At 41.4% G+C, this 27,000-nt stretch overlaps 1 protein-coding gene across 1 annotated transcript in view; it reads right to left on the bottom strand.

Annotated features, from left to right (window-relative positions):
- Positions 1–2,255: 2,255 nt before the first annotated feature.
- The window catches only part of LOC136845735 (zinc finger protein 436-like), a 78,708-nt gene continuing 53,963 nt past the window's right edge, over positions 2,256–27,000 (bottom strand). Inside the window, exon 3 of the transcript XR_010855232.1 lies at positions 2,256–6,076. The gene's annotated coding sequence lies outside the window, so the exon portion shown is untranslated. The remainder of the gene's footprint in view (positions 6,077–27,000) is intronic.

The following is a 27,000-nucleotide window of genomic DNA, read 5'->3' as shown; positions in this document are numbered from 1 at the left end:
ATTTAACATGACAAGAAGGGGGAGTGTTGCTGATTAGCGGATCAAAGGTTTCTTAGGTAATTTCTCTCTCTCTCTCTCTCTCTCTCTCTCTCTCTCTCTCTCTCTCTCTCTCTCTCTCGTAGTTAGCACAACCTATGTATTACTGTTTCTCTGTATTTCTTTAACTGTACAGTAGGTATTTTTAAATTGATCTAATTTTACTTGTACTGTTTACAAACTGTAAATGCACCGTTCTAAAACATAGAGGCATAGCATTTCAGAACAAAGAGAAAGAGACAGAATAAAGAAGTTTTTAAAAATGAGATTGAGAAGACTTCTAAACATAGATTGGTGGAATGGGGAGGGAGAGAAATAGGACACAATCTTCACATCCTCCTATATTTTTACGTCAACCATTTATTTCTTTTTTTAAGGGTAATGTATTAAGCTAACTTTTGAATGAAATTAAAGTAACTTTAAATTCATTTAAAAGTTAGTTTAACTGAATTACCATCTTTTGATATCTAACGTAAGAATAATTTCTCTCTCTCATGTTATTCTCTCTGTCTCCATAATAATTTATAAATAATTTAACTCGATATTTCAAGTAAGGACAATCTCTCTCTCTCTCTCTTGTGTTATTCTGTCTCTAATTATTGAGAAATAATTTCACTCTCTTAAGTAAGGACAACCCTTATATTTCTCTCTCTCTCTCTCGTTCATAGGTAGCATTCACACATTTTTACAACTTATTATTTCTCTGTACGTCTTTATCTGTACAGTAGATGGTTTAAATTGATCTAATTTTACCTATACCGTCTAGGAAGTGTAAATGCATTAGTGTGTCAAATACGTTCTAAAACTCAGACATAATAACTAAGAGTTGGATTAGTTAAAATAAAAAACACTCTTTGTTCATGAAAAAGCATTTCAGAACATTTTGCATTTCAGAACAAAGAGAAAGAGATGCAGAATAAAGAAGTTATTAAAAAGAGGTTGAGAAGACTTCTAAAAATAGATTGGTTGGAAGGGAGACAGACAGAAATTCACTTCCAACTCTATTTTTATGTCAACCGTTTATTTCTTTTTTTAAGGGTAATGTATTAAGCTAACTTTTAAATGAAATTACAGTAACTTTAATTTCATTTAAAAGTTAGCTTAATAATTTGGGAGCATGATTAGGGCCATATTTAGTGTTTAAACTTTAGAAATAAGCATCTATTAGCATTTAAAGACCATGCCAAACTTATGCTGAAAATTCACCTTGCGCGAGGGGTTCTGGAACCTAACCTCGCGTAAGTTCGGGGTATGACTGTATACACATCATTTGTGGAAAATTTGCCTATTCACAGTATTTTCATTGAGAAACATTCACTGATTACTGTAATTTCATATTTTCATGACTAAATGCATTTTTTGTGATAAAACTATTAAAATACTTGGGTATAAGTGTTTTTTGTGGGTTTTTTTGGTGTCTGAACTATCAAAATAGGCAGTTATAAGCATTTTTAGAGGGGTGTCAAGTATTCGCAGATTTTAGCTATTTTCGGGGGGTGGGGGTGTTGTGCCCCTGGAAATCAATTTTCGGTTATCAGCACCTCTGTTAGGTATGTATCAGCACCAATATGCAATTATTGGCACCAAGAAGTGGAAATCAGCGCATATCAGCGCCGAAAATCTCCAATTTTCATCATTAGACAAGCATCAAAAAACCGGATCACCGATAACCGAGCCCGCCAATACCTGGGGACTGCCTGTACTTGTTTTTACTCTATAATAAAAAAAAAATACAGCAAATAATGAAACACTAAAATTTGGGCAGCCTAGCAAAGAGCAAAGCCCATCTCACTAGGTGATGGCCAAAGGAAAAGTGTTTGGTGACAGCATGCAAGTGAAGGGTATTTCTTGTAGTCACCCTCAACCACCAGTTAATTACCTTGTTAGCAAGTTAAACAACCATCTCCTGCTCACGTTCAGGGATACCACTGCATAAAAAGTGATGGTTTGTATTTCTGTAGGAGCAATAAATGTCTTGATATTGGAAACACTTATTTTTGTGTACCCAACTGGTATCTAAAGGTAGAAAGCTTTCTGGGGGAGTGAATTTGCTCCATGAACACGTACTGCCAATTTCGGAAAACCGAAGTGATTGAGAATAAACAGAAGCTGGTGCTGGTATTGAGTTGTTACAGGGGTACAAAAGCAGCCGCTCCAGATTTTATGACGGGAAAAAAAAACAAAGAACTGTAAATTCACAGCTCATGAAACCCATGTGATAAGCAATTCAATAAAAAGTTCTTTATTAGTGGTATACATCACAATATATTGGAGGAAGGCCAACCTTGGTTTTGGTTATCATAGAAACCTCCCCAAACTCTAAACCCTTGTTTTGGATGGAAGCATCAAAGCACAACTATCTGAGTCTGAATATCATTACTCAGACTTGAATACCTATTCAGTACAGTACTAGCCTAAATAGTTAGGCTTTTCACTTTCTAACCCCCCTCCACCTTCCCCAACTCTATTTTTCTCTTCAGTGGAGGAAGGCCTTTTATTACAGCATAAGCATGTAGTTGAATTTGGATTGGATGAAGGAGGTTGACAATGGATGGCATGCCTCCTCGCTGGCAAAAATAAGAATAGGTGACTTGATTGAATACGGCATAAGAATTATGTCAAACCCTGATAGGTAAGAGGATGTCACATGCATTAATTAGCTTATGTCCTATGAGTAGTACTCTTAATTCAACTGTTGATGCCCAATACATAAACAGACTAAAATTTCCTTAAGTCCCAAATGATGCATCAATATTTGCAACTTTAGAATCAAATGAAAGGAAATAAAAAAAAAAGAAATATTTTAAACCTCATCCACCTTGATCCATTCTTACTCTGATATGTCATTTAGACAAATTAAAGAAAGTTAACGACTTACCGAAACTACAACCAAAAACCAGCCTGACAACTATAAGACAATAAAATAAATAATATGGATAATATCTACTAAAGTTAGCAGACACAATGAAAAGCATGCACGGGACAGTAATATTACCAAGAAATGAAAAAAATAGACATCACTAAAAGTAAATAAAACAAAGTTCCATGGATAAAACTTGGCCCCTTAAAAGTAAAGGCAGAAAAATCAGACCATACATAACAAAACCCCCTACAATGCTAACATGGGCGCATACTGCAAAAAATGTAATGATTAAAAATGCACATTTTTGCAATTTAAGCGACTATTTGGAATCCTGTATACCAAAATGGTCAAAACCATCAATCTAGTTCCAGATAATGCTCACCCTATAGATATACTGATCTTGGATCACACAACAAAACAGGTGTGACCATAGGAAAAGCCAAACTAGAGTTGAAAGTCAATGGTTTCAATGACCCTTCCAAGAAATTTGTGTAATGACAACTAACAAAGACGATGAGTAGCAGCATAGAGAATTATAGTGCAACAGTGCAAACATTATGATTCTAAGAATAATGATATTATACCTCTGACCATATGTACATTTAGTCCTTAATACTCTACACCTTTGGGAATATATGAACCATGAAACAACTGAAAATATACATTTGGAAACATCTTACAAAATGTCACCTGACAAAGCCTCACAACTACCAAAAAAAAAAAAATCTACCAACAACTTGCACTCATAACAAAAATAGGACTTTTCACCACACTTATCATAGGAAAAAGACACACTGAAAGAGAATATGAAATTATTGTGAAGTACAAAGAGAGAAACAAAACTCCAGCATCAAATAAAAAGTGACAATAAATCTATTCTCATATCCAACACTGAGGAACAAACTTTCAAAACTCAGCTACACCTACCAGTGAGGAAACTGTTAAGGCCTCAGCGGTAAGTTTCCTATTCTCCATAGAAAAGGACCATAGCAGTTGTGTTCTATGCAACAGTAAAGTGGGAAAAAATGAGCTGATTTAAAGATTGGACATCATTATGTACCCATAAGTCAAACAGCAAAGTTCTTGGGCATAATCTTTGACATGTACACACACACCAGTGGCATCGCTATGGCGGGCGGGGGGCACTGGCGGCCCCCAGTTAAAATTCCCTTTGTAGCTAAACTTTAATCCTTTGGTGGTCAAAAGCAGAATTATGGTTATAGGTTTTTAACACAAAAGACATGTTTGTTCATGATATTTTCAATCCACTTAATGTCATCAACTTATTCAAAACTGTAACTATAGTTTCAATCACTTCGTATATAAGTGCAATGCAACTTGCTACTGCTGCTTAGAGTTAACTTCCAGGAAGAGGAGATGAAGAAGAGGGAATGGGATAGCTTGAAATTTTGAAGAGATTTTGGAGGGTCATAAGTCCTTTGTGTAATTGATGATATGCACTATTTTGACATATTTACATGACAAGGATATACTATAGTTGAAAATTAAAAAGTTAAGTATACCTTAGTTTAACCAGACCACTGAGCTGATTAACAGCTCTTCTAGGGCTGGCCCGAAGGATTAGACTTATTTTACGTGGCTAAGAACCAATTTGTTACCTAGCAACAGGACCTACAGCTTATTGTGGAATCCGAACCACATTATACTGAGAAATGAATTTCTATCACCAGAAATAAATTCCTCTAATTCTTCATTGGCCGGCCAGAGACTTAAACTTGGGCCTAGCAGAGTGCTAGCCGAGAGCTCTACCGACTCGTCCAACGAGAAACTATTGTTGAAAATTAAAACTAGATCATAGAAATTAGGCTAGTGTTGAATATAAGGTTGTGAGGAAATTTACATTACAGTATTTGATGCATTTACATTTAGTAACAGTTAAAAATTAATTGAAAATTGAGCTCTATAATTTCAAATACAAGTTTACTAATTACTAATACTATTATTTTCCTTCATTCACATGGATATATACATTTGAGAATATTATATTTTACTAATTACAGAATTGGTACATTAGTTTTGTATAATTTTCTTAGCCCCTTCAAAAAATATCTTGGCCCCACCTAGGCCCCCACTCATGGAAAGCCAGCTACGCCACTGACACACACGCATAGACACACACACACACCTAAACTGCAAGGTGCATATAGCCTATATAAAGGCCAAAAGTAAAATGCATTAAATTTTATGAAGGAATTATCTCACAAAATTTGGGAGCTGAAAGACCAACTTTACATTGCTAGACAAAGCAACTGTTATGTCTGTCTCAGACTATGGATGTCAGATATACAGTTCTTCTTCTGATATGTACAACTTTAAAATGTTTAGATCCAATTCCCGTTCTCTGTGTCCAGGGATCACGATTTCTCCTAGGCGATCGTGATTTGGAACGAAGACGTCTAGAAGGCGTAGGCCTGAAAGGACTTCTCGGAGGTTGAATAAGTAGAGAATCTACCACTCGTGATTTTTTTATTCAAACCTTGTCATCCTTTCTCCTAACTTGAACAGGATGCATTGGAGGTGAAGGAACAACTGTAGAGTCCTCCTCAGCACAAGATTCTTGATGGCGAAAGGTTGACGGACAAGACACATTTCCCACAGGAACACATATGTGTGCAGGAGAAACATGGAATTGGTCCGAAGGCAAAGAAGAAGAAATGGTCTCCTGTTTCTTGGGGAGAGGAGTTGCAACAAAGTCCTTAATCCTCCAATATCTGATGCGAGAACGAACAGGAGGGGCAGACGACGAAGATAAGGATGATGAAGAAGATGGAGAAGACGACAAAGATGAAGGAGATGATCTACGCCACCTCCTCTTAAGAATACGGCTGTATTTCTCTCGAAGGGCTGAGTCAACAGTGTCAAACATAGTCTGAACAAGAGAGAAAGCAGAGGCGCAGCCGCAGATGATGTCATAGTAGAACTAGGCAGTGACGTCACAGGAGCAGACGAACTCTGTATGCGAGCTGTTGGAGCAACTGTAGGCTGAACAGGAGATGAGCCAGGATGATAAGTAGAGAGAACCAATAGCATCGCACTAGAAGGCGTAGCACGAGACCCAGTAGAGTGGAGGATGCATGAAGACGTGAAATGGGACAGCAGGCCATCTAAGGTTGGTACCCCTGATAGGCCTGACGAAGCCCAAACACCAGACATCATCTGCCAAAATGTAAATACAGTAATACTACGTATTATACTAACAATAACAACAACAGTGAAACAGACTATAATACAGTGTCACTTTATTAAATGAAAATAAAAAGCTCATTTGTGGAGTAACAGGGAGGGGGAATTATTGAAATGTATTTACAAAGAAGCAGATCTCTCCAAAATAAGGTGCATTACCATCTTTGAGATTGGGATTACTGTACCCAAAATTTCTAAATAAATGTTAGACAAAAATACAAGTCATCAAAAAAATATTTTTTTTTGTTTCAGTAACAATCACATCACTGTTTTTCTCTTAAAATTTTCCATTCGGGGGTTATACATGAAAACTTCTCTCCCTTTTTTCTCATGCAATTTTTCCCTGAATACCGTACTAGTACGTCTTCAACTATGCCTTTTTCCCATGATTTTCTGAGCCTTCCTTCAGGTTGTCATTGAGCTCCTTCCATAGTTACTACTTCTATTAACAGATGTTCCTCATCCCTTCACATCCAGTGCCCAAACCAACTCTTCCTTATTTCTACTGTGTCTATTTTCTGGCTACAGGACATTTCTCTGCCTCTTCCTTTTCCCAGTGACCTTCAGTCATGAATCTCAAAACCTTGTAAATTTTCAAATTACCTTTTCTTTTTTTTTGGTAAGTGCCAAAGCCTCTGCAAGTTATGCCTTTTATGTGCATGTGTATAGCTTTTGGTTGTTTGCAAATGAGATACTCTTCTTTAGTAGGAGTCCGGTAATTGGTTTCCATTTAACCTGGGGTGTTGCTCCTCATTTTTTCATATTGCCCTTTCATTATAAACTTCACAATTGTATATGATGCCGAAATGACATACCTTTTACATGGTAAGGAATATCATTAATGCTCTACTCCTTTCTTCTATCTTATGCATTTTTTTGCCTTAATACCAATCTGTTAATTGTCTTCATCTATTTCCTTTCCTCATGATTTTCTGAACATTCCTACTGGTCTCCTTACTGCTCTCATAACTACTTATTACCAGATCAACTATTGTCTGCTCTTCTCATCACATTTAAACGATCTCAGTCTTTCAGATGTCTTCTTTCAAGCCTTTGAACACCTCATTTACCTGCAACTGCATCCTCTATACTATTACCTCCAGAGCCTGGTATCTTTGCATTTTGTTGTCATACCTCTTAAAACTACATTTTCTTTTGTAAGTGACCATGTAGTTCTGTTGGCTAATGGGATTACTGTTTTTATCATGACGTAGTTAAAGATACCACCAAATCTCAATGCGTAAAAGGCAGAAAGCAATATCTAGGGAACAAAGGGATGCTACAAAAACCTTTAGTACAATCTAGAGTTTGAATCAAAACACATTAAGTGGTACCCCTTACTGGGTACCAATGGGAAACTCAGGTACCTGTAGTATACCAATCTCTCTATTTTAACCAGGCTATAGCAAGGCTTTTTCTTTCTGCCCTCTTAATACTAACATCACAATCCCACATGAACCAAGGTAACAAAAATGTTGTACTTGCTCTTGGGCCTCACCTTTCACCACAATACTGAAAAGTGCCTCCTTTCTCTTTTCTTCACTATTTGCTCCATGTGCATACTTGGCTTCTTAAATCCATTATCCTTTTTATTATTTTGTAATCCTGCTACATCTGATACCTAGTACAGTAATGTACGCATTCTTAAACCTCCCTTGCAATATTCAAATAGCTACTTTCCAACTCCGTTTTTCCTTTGCATCTCTGGTTACCACTTTCTTGGTTTTGCTTCCTCAGATTTTCAGTCCTCTTTAATCTATACTACTCTTCCATCTTTTATTATTTCTAAGACTCCTTCTCTGATTCTACTGTAACACCAGGTCATTTTCATATAAAAGGTCACAACTGCCTCCTTTTCTACTCTCCTCTGTGGGTTACTCGATCATCAAGACAAATGGCATGGAAATTAGTTGTGAGCCTTGATAAACATTTAATTTTAAATTCTTCTTATTTATGTTACTATAGATCAGATCTATGTTACTATAGGTCACTTGCTCAATGAGTCTTTTTGGCACCCTTTGCTTTTGCAAACCCTCATTAAATTACCTCACTTGATACTCTCGTCAAAAGTCTTCTCAAGATTCACAAATGTTATATATCCTCTTCCCTTCTGCAAAGTACTTGTCCTGTAGTTAACTATTTATAAAAACCGTTTCTGTTATTTTTCCTCATGTTGCTACTTTGACAACTATCTATATCAAGAGCACTTTCTCAAAAATTTTTAAGGTATGTTACAGCACTCTTATTCCTCTATAGATTTAAAACTAATACATTCCCCTTTCCTTTGTATACTTAGTACTGTATTACACCCTTCTGGTCCCATTTCTTCCTTACTAATGTTTTCATTTAGTCTGGTCAGCCCATCAGTGACTGACTCTCCAGCTGGTTTCACCAAACTATTTGCTATTCCACGGGTCCAGAAGCATCTACTTTTTTCCCTCAAGGCTCCACTATCAAATGTCACTTTCTCTATCAATCCCTCTGCCATGTCAACATCCTTTAGTTCCTATTCTTTCTATTTATTCTGTAGATTTTCAAAGTACTATTTCCCATCACTCCATATTCTTTTGCTGTCAACATTAATTTACACTTTGCTTGAAAAATTTGTTAAAACAAGTAGTACTGTTATCTGAGAAAATCCAGTACCAGACAGGTTGCTGTAACATGCAGTTAATAGAGACTTCTTAACAGAACATATTCAAATATCACTGAGTGTGCCTACATACATTAGAGGGTACGTACACCACATATGAAAGCGTAAATTCAAATAATACAGATACAAATAAATGAAGACACCAAATCCACTGAAAAAAATATGAATACTGTAGATCTTCTAGCTTTCATTGGAATTAGATACTAAAAATGGGTTTCACAGCATACTCTACTGAAAACTCACCTTGTGATACACCTTGCAATACATTAAAGGAATTGATATCATCACACAACACTACTGGCAGTTGATGCATGTAAACACCTGCCCATACATTTTTGACAAATGTATTTAAATGTGACAATAAGAGATTTTCAAGATGTCTGAGAACTTGACATATGTACAACCTCACCTCAACTTACTACTGTACCATCAGTAATGATGGGTGAAAAAAATGTTTAAGCTGAAAGCCTAGAGAAAAGATTTACAGTTACTATGTAGCTTAGTCCAATTTTATATCCCAAGCATGCACTCTCAAAAATACCTTTTACAGTATAACACAGTAAGAAACAAACCCCATTAAAAGTACAATAAACAGTAAATATGATATTTTTATGATAAAATAAAGTTTGTTCATACTTACCTGGCAGATATATATAAAGCTGTATTTCCAAAAGGGACCGACAGAAATTAAAACTTACGGCACACGTAAAGCTGGGCCAGGTGGTTAGTACCATTCCCCGCCGCTGGGAGGCGGGTATCAGGAACCATTCCCATTTTCTATTCAGATTTTCTAGAATCTAGAACTACTGTCTCCTGAGGGAGGAGGTGGGTAATTGCGATTAGCATATATCTGTTGTAGTGGGGCATGAACAAACTTTATTTTATCATAAAAATATCATTTTGTTCATGACACTTACCTGACAGATATATATAGCTGAATCCCACCATTGGAGGTGGGAAGAGACAGAATAGGATTTAGGAAACAAACATATGTAGGCGATTGACGCCTTGGTTCCTTACCTGTTAGCATTGCTGACTTCGTGATTACTGTCACCCAAGTCTGCTTCTGCTTTACTAGAGAACTCCAGCGAGGTAGAGACCTATAAAGCTGGTGAAATCTAGATGATCTGTCAACGGGCGACCACAATGTGACTAGACCATATGACTCTACTTATGAGGGCAAGCGACAAACTAAACAACCACCTGACCGCTTCAGTTACGCTGCTGAAATAAATAACATAAACTGTCGACTGGATGACCACCACTGGTGAAGACCCAACGACCATAAAAACAACACATCTAATATATTTAAAAACACACAAAAACAAAACTAAAGGAGAGGATGAGTCGCTTGCCCCCAAGATCAGAGTCATGAAACGTAAGGCCCCAGCGCACAGCAATTCTCATAGGACGCCTTACTCCAGAAGATAATGAGTAGCTTAAGACAGAATTGCTTTCTGGCCAAAAAAGTGGCACCCAGAATGTTATTGAGAGACTGGTTTTTCTGAAAGCCACTGAGGTAGCAATGGCTCATTTCGTGAGCCTTGACCTTCAAAGTTCTCAAACTGCCTAGCACACACTGGAATGGGCTGCCTATGATGGTGTTTCTCGTAAAAGAACGCCAGGGCATTTCGAGAGAGGTATATCAGGCCTCTTAACCGAGTTAACAAACGATTGTTAGAAGGACTCTACAATCCTGGGTCCTCTGTAAGTAAAAATTTCAGAGTCTGACAGGGCACAGGTCTTCCTCCGGTTCTTGTCCAGTGATGTCCGTCAAGCCCTTAATTTCGAAGGACCTGGGGCTAAGGGGACGGTGGTTTCATTCTTGGCAAGAAACATAGGGCTCAGAGAGCAGACAGCATCAGGGCCTCTAAAACCTATAATCTTGCTGATCGCTTGAAGTTCACTAACTCTCTTCGCCGTCGCCAGAGCAGTTAGGAAAATAGCTTTCTTGGTTACGTCTTTGAAGGAAGCAGAATGCAAAGGTTCAAATCTCTTGGACATCAGGAATTTTAGAACGACATCTAAATTTCCACTATGTAACTTAGGGGCTACCTTAGACGCCTCAAAAGACCCTTTGAAGATCATGAAGGTCTTTATTGTCCGATAAGTCAAGGCTCCTATGCCTAAAGACCGCTGACAGCATACCCTGTAGCCTGATGGTAGGGACTGCCAGCTTTAACTCCTTTCTCAAATAAAAAGGAAGTCTGCTATCTGGGACAGGAGGTTGTGGTAGAGGAAATTGATTAAGTTTGCACCACTCCTAAAAATGACCCACTTTTGACTGGCAGGCCACTGCGCTGAGGAGGCTCTCCTGGCGCTACGCATCGCCTTAGCCATACTGGTTTAGAAAACCTCTCGCCTGAGCAACTCTCGACAGCCTGAATGCAGTCAGACCTAGAGCCGGGAAGGTTTTTGTGGCACCTCTCGAAGTGGGGTTGTTTGAGAAGATCTTGTTCTCATAGGAAGCTGCTCTTGGAAAATCCACCAAGAGAGACACCTCTGTGAACCACTCCGCTGGAAGGCCAAAAGGGCTGACACGTCATTCTCGGCCCCTTCTGAAGCTAAACTTCCTGGATGCACTTCAGAATCTTGAATGGGGGAAAGGCATACAGGTCTAGACCCTTCCAGTCCCAGAGAAAGGCATCTACCGTTAGGCCCCGGTCGGTAGCACGAGAGCAGTAAAGAGGCAGCCTTGTGGTCCTTGAAGTTGTAAAAATGTCCACCAGGACGTCCCCAAAGCTTTCCAAAGCCCTGACACACTCCGCTGCCTGTATCCACTCTGTTGGAAGAAGCTGATGCTGCCGACTGAGAAGGTCCGCGCGTACATTCTCGACCCCTGCTACGAAACGAGTGAGAATTGTCACCCGACGAGAATGTGCCCACAGCAGGATCTCTTTGGCAATCAAGAACAGGGACCGAGAATGAGTACCTCCCTGTTTCTTGAGGTACGCCAGGGCCGTGGTGTTGTTTTCTCCCAGTTCTTTAGATTGATGCCAGGACACCTGTTCCCCTTTCCAGGTGCTCATTACTCCCCAGTGTTGCTACTCCCCTTATCCCACATGGACGCTGCTGAAAACAACACGTAAGTCGGGGTTCTGAAGAGAGAGAGACCCTTCAAGCAATCTCATGGGACGCCACCACCGAAGATGGTCTCCTGACAGAGAGAGAGATCCTGAGAGACTCCTCCAGATTCTCACTTTCCAGTTGTCCGCAAGGAAGAACTGTAGGGGTTCGAGATGTAACTCCCAGGAAACAAACTTCTAGTGATGAAATGGTCCCCAGCAGACCTCATCCATTCCTCACCGAGCATGTTTTTCCCAGGAAGGCCAAACTTTTACGAAGCAGTGCTGCTGACGCTCCTGGGATGGAAAGGCTCAAAACCACTGAATCCATCTGAATCCCCAGATAAAGAATGGACTGAGAGGGGATCAGATGTGACTTCTAAATTCACAAGAGTGTTTGGGACTTCACAGCTCCAAAGTTGAATGTAAGTCCTCCGCACACCTTTCTCCGATGCTCGAATGAGCCAGTCGTCCAGAAAGAGCGAGATCCTTATGACCGCAAGATGAAGCCACCGGGCAACGCTCATCAGGACTGTGAATACCATAGGAGCTGTACTCAGTCCGAAACAGAGAGCTTGAACTGGTACACAATTCGCCCCCAGGACAAATCTCAAATACTTTCTAATCGAGGATGAATGGGGACATGAAAATAAGCGCCCTGGAGGTCCAGAGACCATCCAATCGCCTGGTTGCAGCGCATTGATAACAGACTGGGGCGTTTCCATTTTGAACTTTCTTTTGACGCATAAATTGTTCAGTCTGTTGATCGCCCAGGACTGGTCTCCACTCCCCTGACTGTTTTGGAACCAGGAAGAGACGATCTAGAAACCTGGAGACTCCAAATCCAGGACTCGCTCTATGGCTTTCTTCTCGATCATTTCTTCCAGCAGATCTAAAAGGATCTGTTGCTTCTCCGGACGGTAAGAGGGCGACAGATCTCTGGGAGTTGAGGACAGGGGGTTGTTTTCGAGGAACGGGATCCTGTAACCTTTCTTGATTACATTGAGGGACCAGGAATCCGCCCCTCTTACTTTCCAGGCTTCCGAAAACAGGAGAAGCCTGGCTCCTACTGGTGTCTGGAGGTGTAGAAAGTCACTTCTTGCCCCTTTGGGAAGAAGGGGCTCCGCCTCTGGAGAGGCCTCTTCCTCGCGAAAAGGGTCTAGAGGAGGAAGATTTCCCACGAAAGGGCTTCTGTCTCTTCGAGGGTAGTCCCTTATGACGTGATGGGACACTAGATCGGAAGATTGTGCAAGGAGGTCCTGAGTAGCCTTCTCCTTAAGGCTGGAGGCGAGATCCTTGACAAGCGGCTGGGGGAAGAGATGGCTAGACAGAGGGGCGAAAAGTAACTCAGCCCTCTGAACAGGAGAAACCGACTTGGCAGCAAAATTGCAGTATAAAGCCCTCTTCTTCAGGAGGGTTGTACCAAAATGCGAAGCCAGTTCATCCGCGCCATCTCTGACGGCCTTGTCCATGCAAGACAGTACACTGGACAGCTCCCCCAGAGATAGAATCTGACTACGAGTCCTCAAGTCCAAGGCCCCAAGCACCAATCTGAGAAAGTTAAAGACCCCATAGACTTGAAAAGGCCTTTCAGATGGTGGTCAGTTTCAGAAAGGCCCAGGACACTTTTCACAAGAAAGGAGAGACCTCCTGAAGCATCAACGACTCGCAAAGTCGCTGAGAGGAAGAAGAACCCTGATACTTCTCTCCGCCTCATACCACATTCCAGCTTTCCCGCACAATCTAGACGTGGGTGTTTAAGGAAGATTTCTTGAGACTTTCGTCTTCCATCCAAGAGTTGACTCCTCTTGGAGAGCTTTCCTAGTAGCAAGAGAAGTCTTCATTTGCAGGAAGCTACATTTCTGCACTTCAAGAAGCTAACCGGCGATGGGGGAAAGAGGAGCAGAAGGCTGAAATTTGTCTGGAAATAGCTCCTTAAGCATACTAGCCAAAACCTGGTAGTCGGAGAAAGACGACAGAGGGGGCTGCTCCTGCTCTGCAGAGTCCGACTCCTGAGACAAACCTCCCTCTTCGACAGGGGATGACAGGAGAGTCTTCTCTCCGGGCTTGAGGAAGACTAAGACCTTGGGTCCACCTGGCCAAGAGACCTCCTCTCGTGGGAAGAAGCAGAAGAAAAGTCCGGAGCAACTCGCACAGAAGCGTCCTGCCGAGCGTCCTGCTTCACAAGCTGCCGAGCGTCCTGACGAGCGTCCTGCCTCACAAGCTGCCGAGCGTCCTGACGAGAGTCCTGACGAGCGTCCTGACGAGCTTCTTGACGAGAGTCCTGACGCAGCGCCAGAGAATCCAGACGGAAAGAAGAGAAGCTGGCCCTGGGGAGGCCCCGCCGAACGCCAAAACGAAGCGATGAGAAGCAAGAGAGTGTCGCGAAGAGCGTTTTGGCGCTAATCCTACTTTCATAGCGGCTAGCCGAAGGTAAGAGGGGTGTCCTGGATCAGCCAGCGATCACTGCCAAGGCAAGGAAAGCCGATGATCCGGACGAACGTATGAGGACGACTACGAAACCGCAGGAGAGAGACTTAACGAAGAGCAGGGAGAGGGAGACCCTTAGATCTCTTTAACTGGCAGCGCCAAACTTACGGGCGCTACGCAGGCCCGCCTCCTTAACAGCGAGAAGGGATGCTAACTGCCGCTGCATATCCTGGAGAAGACGCTTCGAAGGAGAGGAAACCCTCTCAGGAGAAGGGCTGCTCTTATGAGAAGAAGAGGGGGAAGGAGACGTCCTCCTCCTTCTACCAAGGGCGACGACAGCTCTCTTCTTAAAGTGGCTGGGATCGCCGGGCAACGCCCTCTCAGAAGTCCTGTCCTTCTGTGGCGGCAAGTCACTTAAACCAGTCGAGAAGACTCTAAGCACGAAAGAGGAGAAGAAGCGTCCTCCTGAACAGAAGCTCCTCTGAACGACGAGTCCAACCAGAACGCGAATTTCATATGGAGAGGGCGCCGAGGACGAGAAGCAGTCTTACGACCCAGGCGCGAAAGCACCCATCTCGGGCAGCCTGGGGAGATCGCCAACAAGGCTCCGCCGGTGGGACGCCAGATCGTGGGGGTCCCCGTAACCTCTTGCGGCTTTCGACATGCCCATTCCCTAAGTCCTGGGAGTTCGGCAGAGGTCCAGGCCTAGAGGCATTATAGGGCCGATCTGACGCCCCCTCCACAACACTGGGGGGATCACTACACTTCACTGCATTTTCAATAGCCAACACCTTAGACTCAGCACGAATGGAGCTCAAAATCTGCGCAGGCACACTGCAGACGCAATCACAGGGTTCGAAGGCTTAACTCTACAGGGAAAGAAGTGAAGCATTAGTAGGATTAACAGGAGATAAATTAATACCCTGACTCCCACCAACTGACACACTCCTGGAGGAGGACCTCCTTACACGGTCACGCTCTAACTCGTAACGTAAGAATCGTAAGCCTTCCAACTGCAACTGTGCAACGATTCACACTCCTTGTAGCTATCATCCAACATACAGACATGCCCCTACATCTCATGCATACTGTGTGAGGGTCTACCAAGCTTTCGGGTAGCCTCACCTACACTCCTTCACAACACACACCCTGAAACTAGCAGAACTTAGAACCAGATGATCTGTTCAAGAAATACAAACCAAATCAAATCAGTCCACAGAAGCCAGCATGCCTATCCACAAATCCAAAGTCAAAAAACCAAAAGACACCAGAATACTCAGTGGAAAAGCTCAAATCATTCAAGCGGAGGTGCTGACAAACAGGTGTTGACAATAATCGCACAGAGAAAATCTGAATAGAAAATGGGAATGATTCTGATAGCTACCCGCCCCAGCGGGCGAATGGCATTAACCACCTGGCCCAATCCGCGCAGCCGTAAGTTTTGAATTTCTGTCAGTCCCTTTTCGAGAATACAGCCATATATATCTGTCAGGTAAGTGTCAAAGAACAAACCAATCTTTTTCATTTTGTTTCTATTTTTATGTGTATACATGTGTCACTGTATGCCCACTGCATTCTTTGGTTACTAGCAGCTGAATAAGATGTTAACAAAATATTCAATACAGATGTTACAGCAAAAGGTCTTGAAATACAAAGTAAATTTTTTAAAGTAAACTGTATTTTTTCTAGGTATAAAAACCAGAGCCTATCATATAAGAGTATCCACAGCATGAGCTGAAACAGTCACTGAACTTAGTAACAAGGTGATTATGAAGGGTGAATGGAGAATACTCATTACTCACCTTCTGCCACTAGACATTTTTCCTTATACCACAGACACACCAAGGTGGGGATTATGATAAAAAGAAAAATACAAATTACTTTCAAATTTTGTTTCTGCATAAATACAAATCATTGCCTTTTATATGGGAGACTTATTCCTGAGGTGAGAGGTCATCTGTGACAACTGCCTGGAGTTGAATCCCACACAAAATTGTCACACTACCAGTTACACATGAAAGCAGGGGATGCAATGACTCCTTTAACTATTCAGGCTGGCATTTGGGATGAAAGAGCAGTAAGGCCTTGGGTGAGATTGAGTCCTCGAGGGAGAGGATTCACTCAAGTAAGGAAAGGCATTCAAGAGACTCATGATATCCCCCATGGGGGGAATTCAAGTCAGTTGGCAGCTAATTCTGACTAACACCAAGTGATGGTATTAGCTGTACCTCTATCCACCTTGTTCAAAGTTGGGGGGGCGGAGGGAGTCACATCTTAGGATCTACACTTTGACTGGTTGCTCAAAGTGTAGGTACCTGTACAGTATCTGGTCCAACTCCAGGAAAAGACAACTGTAAAACTCTGGAAACTAACATTTATGACTTCCAATAATGCCCTTTTCCTTCATCACCTCTACTTCCACTGACAGGGCTAGAGATTTTGATGAGTCCAGAAGTTATTGATGGAACAGTATTGGTGTTGGAGATTGAGGAGAACAACAGTACTTAAAGGGAATCTTGTATCTGTCCCAAAGGACTGATACCACCCAGGGTTCCACACCATAAATCTGCCACTAACAATCTCCTACTCCTGGGAAGAAGGGGATTGCCACCCACAGTGACCCCCTCCCTTCTTCCCCCCTGAATGATACTGATTCTTATTGATTATGACAAAATTTATATGTACAGTACAGGAAAAACTATGGATACAGAGACAAGATTATAATATAAAAAAAGTACATCTAAAGCTTTTGCAGAGGACTTACTTCTGACACAAGCCTAAAAATGACACTAGCATTGTAAATGGTTCTTCCCCAAGGACTTTGGCTAGAATGTACCAGCCATTCTCATCTCAGGTAACAGAGAGAAGGCTACTCCTTATGTCCCTAAGACTAGGGTATTGAATCAAAGGTTAAGAAGCCATCAAATAGTTTATACAGGCAGTCCCCGGTAACGGCGATCCGGTTTTATGGGGCTTGTCTAGCGACAAAAATCAGCAATTTTCAGCGCCAAAAATCGCCGATAATTGGGTACTGGCGCCAATACATACCTAACAGAGGCGCCGATAACCGAAAATCGGCACTTTTCGGTGCTGATAAGCCCTGAAAATTGCCGAAAAAAGCTCCAAAAATCGATGATTTTCGGTTAGCAGCGATTTTCGGTTATCATCACACCCTCAGAAACAGAACCCCGCCGATAACCGGGGACTGCCTGTATTTCCTTGGAAGCAAATCAGCTACAGGTTCTTTGGCTAGTTTGTCAACCTCTTCATTACCAGACACTCCTACACATCCTGGGACCCAACAAAATTTTACTTGTGTTCCTCTGCAGTTCATTAAAAAAAGCCACACTTGAATTTTTAAAACCAAATGCTTAGTCAAGTTAAAAGCACTTTGACTTTGTAAAACACTTTATGAGTCACTAAAATTAGTAATATTTCCTTCATGAATAGTTGTAATTCTCTCAACAGCCATTAAAATTCCACACGGTTCTGCATTAAAAATGCTATTTTTATAATAAATACAGTTTCATATACACTTAGTTAAGTTAGTTTCTACTTGCAAGGCAGCTTGAATTTGAAATTCGCAGTAGCAATTCTTTTGTTTATGTAGATGATGCCCTGCCCACTTTCAGGGTAATAGAGGAACAACTCAGCCAAGAGCTTCAATTTGTTTATGTTTAAATGTTCATGCTAGGGGAGGAACATAATTACTAGTAAGCATATATAAAACCTGTTTTATTATAAAAATGTAATTTTTATAAAGTAACTTACCCAGTAATTACTTAGCTGAATCCACATTGACAGGTGGTGGGGATTCATGGACATCTTGTACCCCAAAACATTAATAAGGTTAATGAATTTGAAAACAGAAAATAGGCTACCAGTGATTCAAAGCTTGCTGTCTCCTTACTTGGTGAGAAAGCTACTGCAGGTAGATACTGCCTCTGGTTGGTGCTCATCTCAACCTTGTAGCAGTGTGGTGGTATAGCCAGGAGCACCTCTACTCAAGTGGGGACTTCGTAACGAACGAGTAATCTGATAGCTGATGAAGTATTAGTAGGGGCTTTGCAGTGAAGGATACTTCCGATGGCCAACAAAGCATCAATATTTGCCCCTGCCCGGGGCACAGTACCACAATCAAGAACAACCAGACAACACTGTCGCCTACACCACATTAAAACAAAATAACCACCACCCAACACTAAAAAACTGGTGGGCACTCCAGGTACATAGTAACCCCAGGCTCCCCTAGGATTCGACACCCTTTGTCGAGGCAAAGAGATAGAAGGATGGAAGGGATGCTTCCTAAGCTTCCTCGCCCAACACTACGCCAGCCACAGACAAAGTTCCTAAGCTACTGCAGTTCTCATAGACCGCTTCTATGTCTTGCAAATAATGCATAGCGAACACTGACTTGCATTTCCAGTATGTTGCTTAAAGAATGAAAGAAAGAGATAGTTCATGCTTAAAGGCTACTGAGGTAGCAACAGCCCTAAAATCGTGAACTCTAACCTTCAAGACAGGCAAAACGTCCTCTCCAATCTGGGAGTGCACCTCCAAAATGAAGTCCTTTAAAAAGAATGAGAGGGCATTCTTTGATAAGGGTCTAGAAGGCTTCTTCACCAAGCACCAAAGATTACTTGCCGGTCCTCTGATCTTCTCAGTCCTTTGGAGACAGATACAGTATCTAAGAGCTCTTCACAGGGCAAAGAGCCTCCTCTTCTTCTGTGCCTAAAATATCCACTACACTTTTGATGGTAAAACAACAGGGCCATGGTTGTGACGGATTCTCGTACTTCGCTAGAAAGCCCTGGGTGAGGGAACAGACTGCATCCCCTTGGGAGACTCCAATCCTTTTATCAATTGTGTGGAGTTCACGTTAGAGCCATGGGAAGAATTATCTTCCTGGAAAGATCCCTCAGCGAGGAAGAGTAAAGGGGCTCAAAACATGGACCCAAGAGCCCTTTAAGGACTACATCCAGTTCCAAGAAAACATCTCTTCCTTCCTGAGCTTGGAAGTGTCAAACGACTTAATAAGGTCAGAGAGATCCTGATTCGAAGAGATGTCGAATCCTCTGTGTCAAAAACGTAGCTGAGCATTAACGTATACCTTCTAATGGTCTAGGAAGACAGACCTCTGGAGGATCTCAAGTAGAGAAGGAAATCTGTCATTTGAGCTATAGTTGTCTGAAAAGACAAAATGTTATGTCTTCTACAGCAGTCTAAAAACTCTCCACTTTGCCTGGTAGACTCTACTGGAATATTGGTGTCTACATTTAGCAATAGCTTCCGCCGCACATCTTGAAAACCCCTTCGCTCCTATGAGCTTGTTGACGGTAAAAATCCTGTCAGGGCCAGAGTGGATGTACTTTGATGGAATCTCCTGAAATGGGGTTGTCTGAGCAGACTTGGAATCGAAGGAAGGAGCCTTGGAAAGTCTACAAGGAGTCCACGAAATCCTGGAAACCATTCCTTCCGAGGCCAAAACGGAGCTATTAGGGTCATCTTGACATTTTGGTGAGACTGAAATTTATTCAGAACCTCCTTTATCATCCCGAATGGAGGGAAGGCGTAAAGGTCCAGGTTGAACCAATCCTGAAGCATAGTGTCTGTTGCCCATGCTAGAGGACCCAGAATAGGGGAGCAGAACAGTGTCTGCAAGTCAGCACAAACCTGACGGTCCAGGGTCCGCTCCATAGTGAGGATCTGCCTGTGACGACTCAGTTTGTCCGCCACCACACTAAACTTCCCCTCAATGAAACGTGACCAGTTTGGTCTGGTTCTGCTCTGCCCAAAGAAGCAGAGCCTTTGCTGTCTCACTGAGAGAGAAAGAGTGAGTTCCCCTTTGAAGCCTGATGTATGCTAATGCTGTGGTGTTGTCCACATGGACCATCACCGTCTTGTTGCGGACTTCCGTTGAAAAATGTAACTCCTTGAGATTGATGTGCAACTCTCTCTCTTCTTGGGGCCACATCCCAGAAACTTCTTGTCCCCTAGGAGAGCGCCCCAACCTAGATCTGACACGTCGGAGTAGTAGTCTAGGTCGGGGTTCACAGTGAGAAGAGACTTTCCTTCCATCATCCTGTCTGTGGAGCTCTACCAATGCAGGTCCTTCTTGATCTCTTGTGTTAACAGAAAAAAGCACAAGTCTTGATGAATCCTCCAATCCCAATTAACCCTTAGGAAAAACTGTAGGGCTCTCATGTGTAGTCTTCCCAACCTTACAAATTGTTCCATGGATGCCAGGGTGCCCAGCAGACTCATCCATTGGGTGGCTGAGCAAGAACAAAGGGAAAGGAAAAGACTGACTTTCCTCAGGTAGTCCTCTACTCTTTTGGAGGATGGAAAAGCCAGAAAACTCTGAGAATCTATCTTCATCCCTAAACAGAGAATTTCCTGAGAAGGAGTCAGCTGGGATTTCTCCAGGTTTAGCAATAAACACAGGCCTTGTGTCAGTAATAGGGTTTTCTGAAGGTCCTCCATGCACCATTCCTTCACAGGAGAATGGAGTATCCAATCTCCCAGATAGAGTCAGATGTTGATGCCCAATAAATGGAAGCACCTTGCCAGGGGAGTGAGAACTTCCGTCAAAAAATGTTTTAGTCCCAAATGGGTTGCTTTTAACTCCTTGAGGTTTATGTGCAACTCTCTCTATCTTCTCGGGGCTGGCTGGTCGCTCATCATATAGGATGAAGCCAGAGAAGCAGGAGCCGCTGGAGTGAAGAAATCGGAGAAGTTCAGCAACAAATACCTGAGCAAGGATGCGTAGGCTGATGGGAAAGAGTTCTGGCCTAGATTTTCCTCATCTGAAGAAATCAGGGACAAGGAAGGGTCCACAGAGGCTTTAAATGATGAAAAAGATTTCTGAAGGAGCCCCAGAATGCTGTCCAATTGACGCTGGATAGAAACTAATGAAGGGTCCAGCTCTACTGAAGTTGAAAGACCCCGTACCGGGAGACGGACTAGGAGGAGCAAAGCCAGCAGGAGCTCGCTCTGGGCTCTTGGAATAAGATGCCAAACCAACAGGAACTGGTGCTGGGCAATCAGCTGATAACGGGTGCTCAACTGAAGAAGGGCGCTTGGGTGCCAGAGGACACTCAGAGACTGCATGGCGCTTGGGCACTACTAGTGCTCAGCCACTACGGGCAGCCCCCAGTGATCGGCGACCATTGTCGGTGCTTGTCCAGCAACAAAAATTAGCAATTTTCGGGGCCGATATGCGCCGATTTCCACTTACCAGCGCCGATAATCTGGTATTGGCACCAATACATACCTAACAGAAGTGCTGATCTCCAGTTACTGGTGCCTATAAGCGCTGAAAATCGCCAATTTTCAGTTATCGGCGATTTTTGCTTATCGTCAACCCCACTGACCTCCCTTGGGCTTCCAGTATGCCTCCTCCCAGGTTTGGGGGAGTACTGTATGGCAATGACCTTTGCCTAGGATAGTCAGTGGGACAGGCAGCCACCTCCTCCACTATCTCTTCACTTGCACTTTTCTCACTTATTCTGTCCATAAGGACATGCACTGATGCCCCTAATTGTACCACTGTATTTGCAATAAACTCAAACTTTTGGTCAAACTTGGTCTCAAGGCTGGCGAAGCCATCAGGTTCGGAAGCGCAGGAACCAGGAGAAGTAGTAGGTGGTATCAGAGGAGGGCTGGACACGGGAGAGACAAAGTGAGCAGGAGAAGAGACAACAGGCATGTCCATACTACTAGACTTAGGAGTCATACTCTGGCTAGCTAATGATTTAACATCAGCTCTAGAAGCCGCTTTTCTCTTATGGTCTCTCTCTAACTTTATCAAGGGAGAAGTTAAAGTCTTCCATTTCTTCTCATTCCAATCCCTACACTCTTCACAGGTTATGTCAATAGAACAAACTTGTCCTCTACACGTAGTGCAAACAGTGTGAGAATCACAGTATGCTTTCATCAATCGAGTATTGCAGTCTTTGCTGCAATACCGAAAACTAGAAGTGATAGAGTCAGACATTAGTCAACTAACAGAAAAAGGTCAAAGTCAGTATATCTCACCGAGAGAGCAACTGTCCAATTAGAGGTTTCACTGAACTGAAGACCTAACTACAGTACGTACATATGCCGAAGGCTACCCTAGGCAAAATACTTCACCCGAAAGGGAAGACATCAAACTGAATCCAAAACCAAGCTTAACTCTTAAAACCATGTGTGGTTGTAAGCCGGCAGAAACAAATTGAAGCTCTTGAATGAGTTGTTCCTCTCTTACCCCGAAAGTGGGTGGGGCTAGTCACCTACATAAACGAAAGAATTGCTAACACAAATTTCAAATTCAAGCTGCCGTGCGAGTAGAAACTGTTAGCTAAGTGACTACTGTGTGAGTTACTTTTATAACATGGACGATAGGTAGTGTAACCCTACAAAGAAAAAAAAAATGCAATGCCAGAAGTGAATTTGGAGCTATACATATAAAAGTTTAGTTTTTGTTCTTCAACATGTTCAATAATAACATAGTGGGCTTCCATTCTCTCATATTCGTTTTAGCCCCAATAAATCAATGGAAAAATGTTATCTTAGGGAACTTTCACTTTGGGGTATTTGTTATTTTGAATGGATTTCTGGCAATATAAAGATTATTCAAAATCTGCTTTACCCTTTATCCATAGGACTGAGGAGATCTACAGGGGTGAGGGAGATCTATGGGGGTGACTCACTGTACCTATCACTGTTTGCAGCCTGAAAGGGTAGAGTTTAGGAGTCTTTGTAATCTGTACCAACATTGTGCCATGGAGGACTAATGATGAAGGTCTTAAGGTAGCTAGCCAGCATCTACTACTGTAAACGACTTGTGGCTGATGAATATATTCCACACCCACAGAAAGCACAGCTGGCTCACCTCAGTGTGCCTGCAAAGAGGCATGGGGGGAAGTGCCTAATCCATCACCAGTATGCTAATGGTCCAATGACCTCGAACTGGTCACACCTACTCCTCCCTTTGTCTCCTTAGAGACACAACGAGAGGAGCTGCCCCAAACAACCACGTGTGTCAGTCCCATGATGGATCATGTGCATAGCGAGCAAGGTGTGCCGACTCATCCACAGGTGATCCTGAAGGATGACAAGGGGAAGAGTTGAGTGAAGTTGTCCTATCTAAGTAAGCTGGCTGGATGAACACCTATCGGTAACAGAGAGCCCTGCTTCCCTTCAAAAAGGGAAAGCACTCACATGAAGTCCATCAAGGCTTCTTACGAGGGACCTTAGACTTCCCCTTCTCCCTCCTGTGAAAGGAAGAGGATGAGGAAGAGCATCGAGAATACAATTTCCTATCTTGACTATTGCTGGTCCAATGTCAAAAGGGCAGCTGAGGCTGATGTTAAAGCAGTAACTGTGGGGTCTGCCACTTAAAGGAATACTACTGCAAAAGGATTCCCCTCCTACTGGAGAGCCAAGGAAGCAGCAATAGTGGTAGCAGGCAAATGAGAGAGCTGCTTCTAAGCAGCTAAGTTGTCATGAAAGCTGCAAAATATGGACTACTAGGGATGGTAAACATAGACCATACTTTTTGTGGGTACTCCAATGACATCTTCTCAATAGTACCTGGAACATATGAGTAAATTCAGGAGGGTGAAGAATAGGGGAGGGTACTGGGGAAAAAGCCCGACTAGTGAAGGCATCAGCCTCAACGCCAGCATCATCACCTGTAGAGAGCAGGTGGCAGGACTCCTTCACTTATCAAGCACTAACCCCCCCTCTCTAAACACCCTAAAAGATAAGTACTGTATCCTCTGTTGTAGAATAGGAATGAAGGAAGAGAAGTAATGAGCTAAAAGGATTCTGGGGAGTCACAAGGGACATACTGCCCCCAGTAAGGCTGATGAACACTTCATCTTTCCTCCTCTTTCCACTAAACTTCTCCCACAGAGAACCCCACCAGCATACTCCTCGCAGGACAATAAACAGGTGCACACTTTTCCCCTGAATAATGAAAAGCCCACAAGGATGCCCACACCTTTCTCAATAGTGTTTATGTTTTTTCTCCACATGGAAGAGAAAGAGCACAGGGAGATCTCTCCTCTTCATGGCATCCAAAGAAAATATGGTTAAAGGCAGAAGGTGAGTGAATGGGTATTCCCAACTCACCCCCACATCCACCAGTTAACGACCTTGTTACATGTTCAACAACCATTCCAGCTTGCACTGAGGATAAAACATATGCATTTCTGGTTTGTATTTCTGTACTACAGGCTTTTGAATGTAAAAAATGAATCCATGAAGCAAAATGATAATTCCCTAAAGGGGCAGCAAAACTTTCACAAAGACTCCACAGAGCTATGGTTGTTTAGCCTGTCTTTAATTGATAGGGATCACAGTGCATGAAGACATGATATAGTTAACAAGACCTTTATGATATAGTTAACAAGACCTTTATGATATTCAACACAGTATAAATGTTATAAAAAATAGGTCCACCTCATGATGAATCAAGGCATGGTAATTTGGAGTAAGCTCTCTATCAGTCTTAAACTACCTTAAATTAAAAATATTGAGAATTTGATTTTCCCTTAGGCTAATGGGTTGGTCTTTAGAACCTAACCATACTGATAAATGAGGAGTAGATTCAGACTCAGTTTCCAAAGAACATTATACAACTTGTGCCTTATTCTTAAAAACCCTGTTACAGGTACTTGCATTCTCAACTTTACTTAGAATCATTATGTGACACCATCACTGACTGTGATGGTAAGTGGTTTTTTAACAGACAACATACAACTGAGTAAAAATGCAATTAAAATAAAAACTTAATAAAATGCACTTACAAAATGACTATACAGAATACATATTTCTAAAATGACTATACATAATACATATTTCTAAAGATGAAACAATTTGTAAAATGCAAAGCACCCTAGATACACTGTGCTCAACTAGTAAAATGTATTTTATATTTCAACAATGTGTATAATGTATAACTGTTTACTAGCTGATGCACTGTAGTGGTTGTTTTCTCAACTTCAACTGGTCATGTACTACAGCTATGTAATTCCCCTCCCCCCCTTACAGTGGACATTAACCTCTGACAGCAAGCAAAAATACATTAAATTATTACTTTATTGAGATTTGAGCAAATTTTGGGCATCCTGAATGCTGCAAACATTTTTCCTTTCTTATTTATGTGTTTTTACCATATATGATACCTTCATTGTTAAATTCCCTCTCCCTCTCCATCTTTGGTTTATAATTCGCCATTCGTTATACTGTATACATATATTTCCTCTACAAAAGACAGTAGTATTTATGCATTATTATTAATTACAATAATAAAACAGATAAAAAACACTGATAATCAAATCATGTAATACTGTATTGGGAACATCTTCAATATTTTCCCAGGAAACTGGCTTGAAAAAGTGTTTAGATGTCAATAACTTATTACCTGCTTAGTAAGCATGTTTTAAAATGTAAAATAAGATAAGAAACCACTATAACTGTTCACCGGAGGCTAAAATACCACATATTAAACTAAAGGTGCCTGATGGTCTAATTTAGTACCAACAGTGAGGTGTTTAAGCTAAATTACAGGATGTAAATCAAACCCCTTTTTAGGAATTTCATAATTTATTTTCAAATTATGAGTACTGTATCACAAATTCACTTTACTGTGTAAACTTGGGTATTAATTACTATTCTAGTGTACCCATATCGTCAAATACAATGGTGACTTAAGAGAGGGTCGAGAAACTAGTTCTGACTGTAGGAACATTGCATACTGTTCTGAAGACCTGACCATGGTACCTTCATTCTGCATACTTATACAGAGGCAAGTGGTGAGAGAGGCTGGCCCTGGACTGGACAATGGTAAATCTAAGCATGGAGTTTTTTTATGCATAGAATACCACTGTCGGACTGGACAATGGTAAATCTACGCATGGAGTTTTTTTATGCAGAGAATATCATTGTCACACACAGGAGATATATATATATATATATATATATATATATATATATATATATATATATATATATATATATATATATATATATATATATATATATATATATATATATTATATATATATATATATATATATATATATATATATATATATATAATATATATAAATTATATATATATATACATACAGGCAGTCCCGGTTTACGATGGTTCCGACACGACGTTCGAGGTTACGACACTTTTCAAATATATTCATCAGAAATTATTTCCCGCTTACGACGCATGTTCCATGGTTACGACGCGTCAATACGCCAATCCGACGGAAGAAATTTGGCCCCAAAACGGCAGAATAATCATAATTTGAAGGTTTTTTTTAGGTAAAACTCAATAATAATGCAGTTTACGTCATTTTCAATGCACCCAGAGCATTAAAAGTAGGGTTTTCTTATGATTTTTGACGATTTTCGATGATTTTCCGGTTTACGACGATTTTCGGGTTATGACGCGGCACAAGAACGGAACCCCGTCAAACCGGGGACTGCTGCTGTATATATAATATATATATATATATATTATATATATATATATATATGTATGTATGTATGTATGTATGTATGTATGTATGTATGTATAATATGTATAATATACATATGTATGTATGTATATATATATATATATATATATATATATATATATATATATATATATATATATATATATATATATATATATATATATATATATATATATATATATATATATAGCACTTTAGTATACAAACTCCACATACATACTAACAGTTACTGTGGTAATTTCT

Source organism: Macrobrachium rosenbergii, chromosome 14, assembly GCF_040412425.1.
Source record: "Macrobrachium rosenbergii isolate ZJJX-2024 chromosome 14, ASM4041242v1, whole genome shotgun sequence".
Taxonomy (NCBI): domain Eukaryota; kingdom Metazoa; phylum Arthropoda; class Malacostraca; order Decapoda; family Palaemonidae; genus Macrobrachium; species Macrobrachium rosenbergii.
This window is presented reverse-complemented; position numbering and strand designations above follow the sequence as displayed.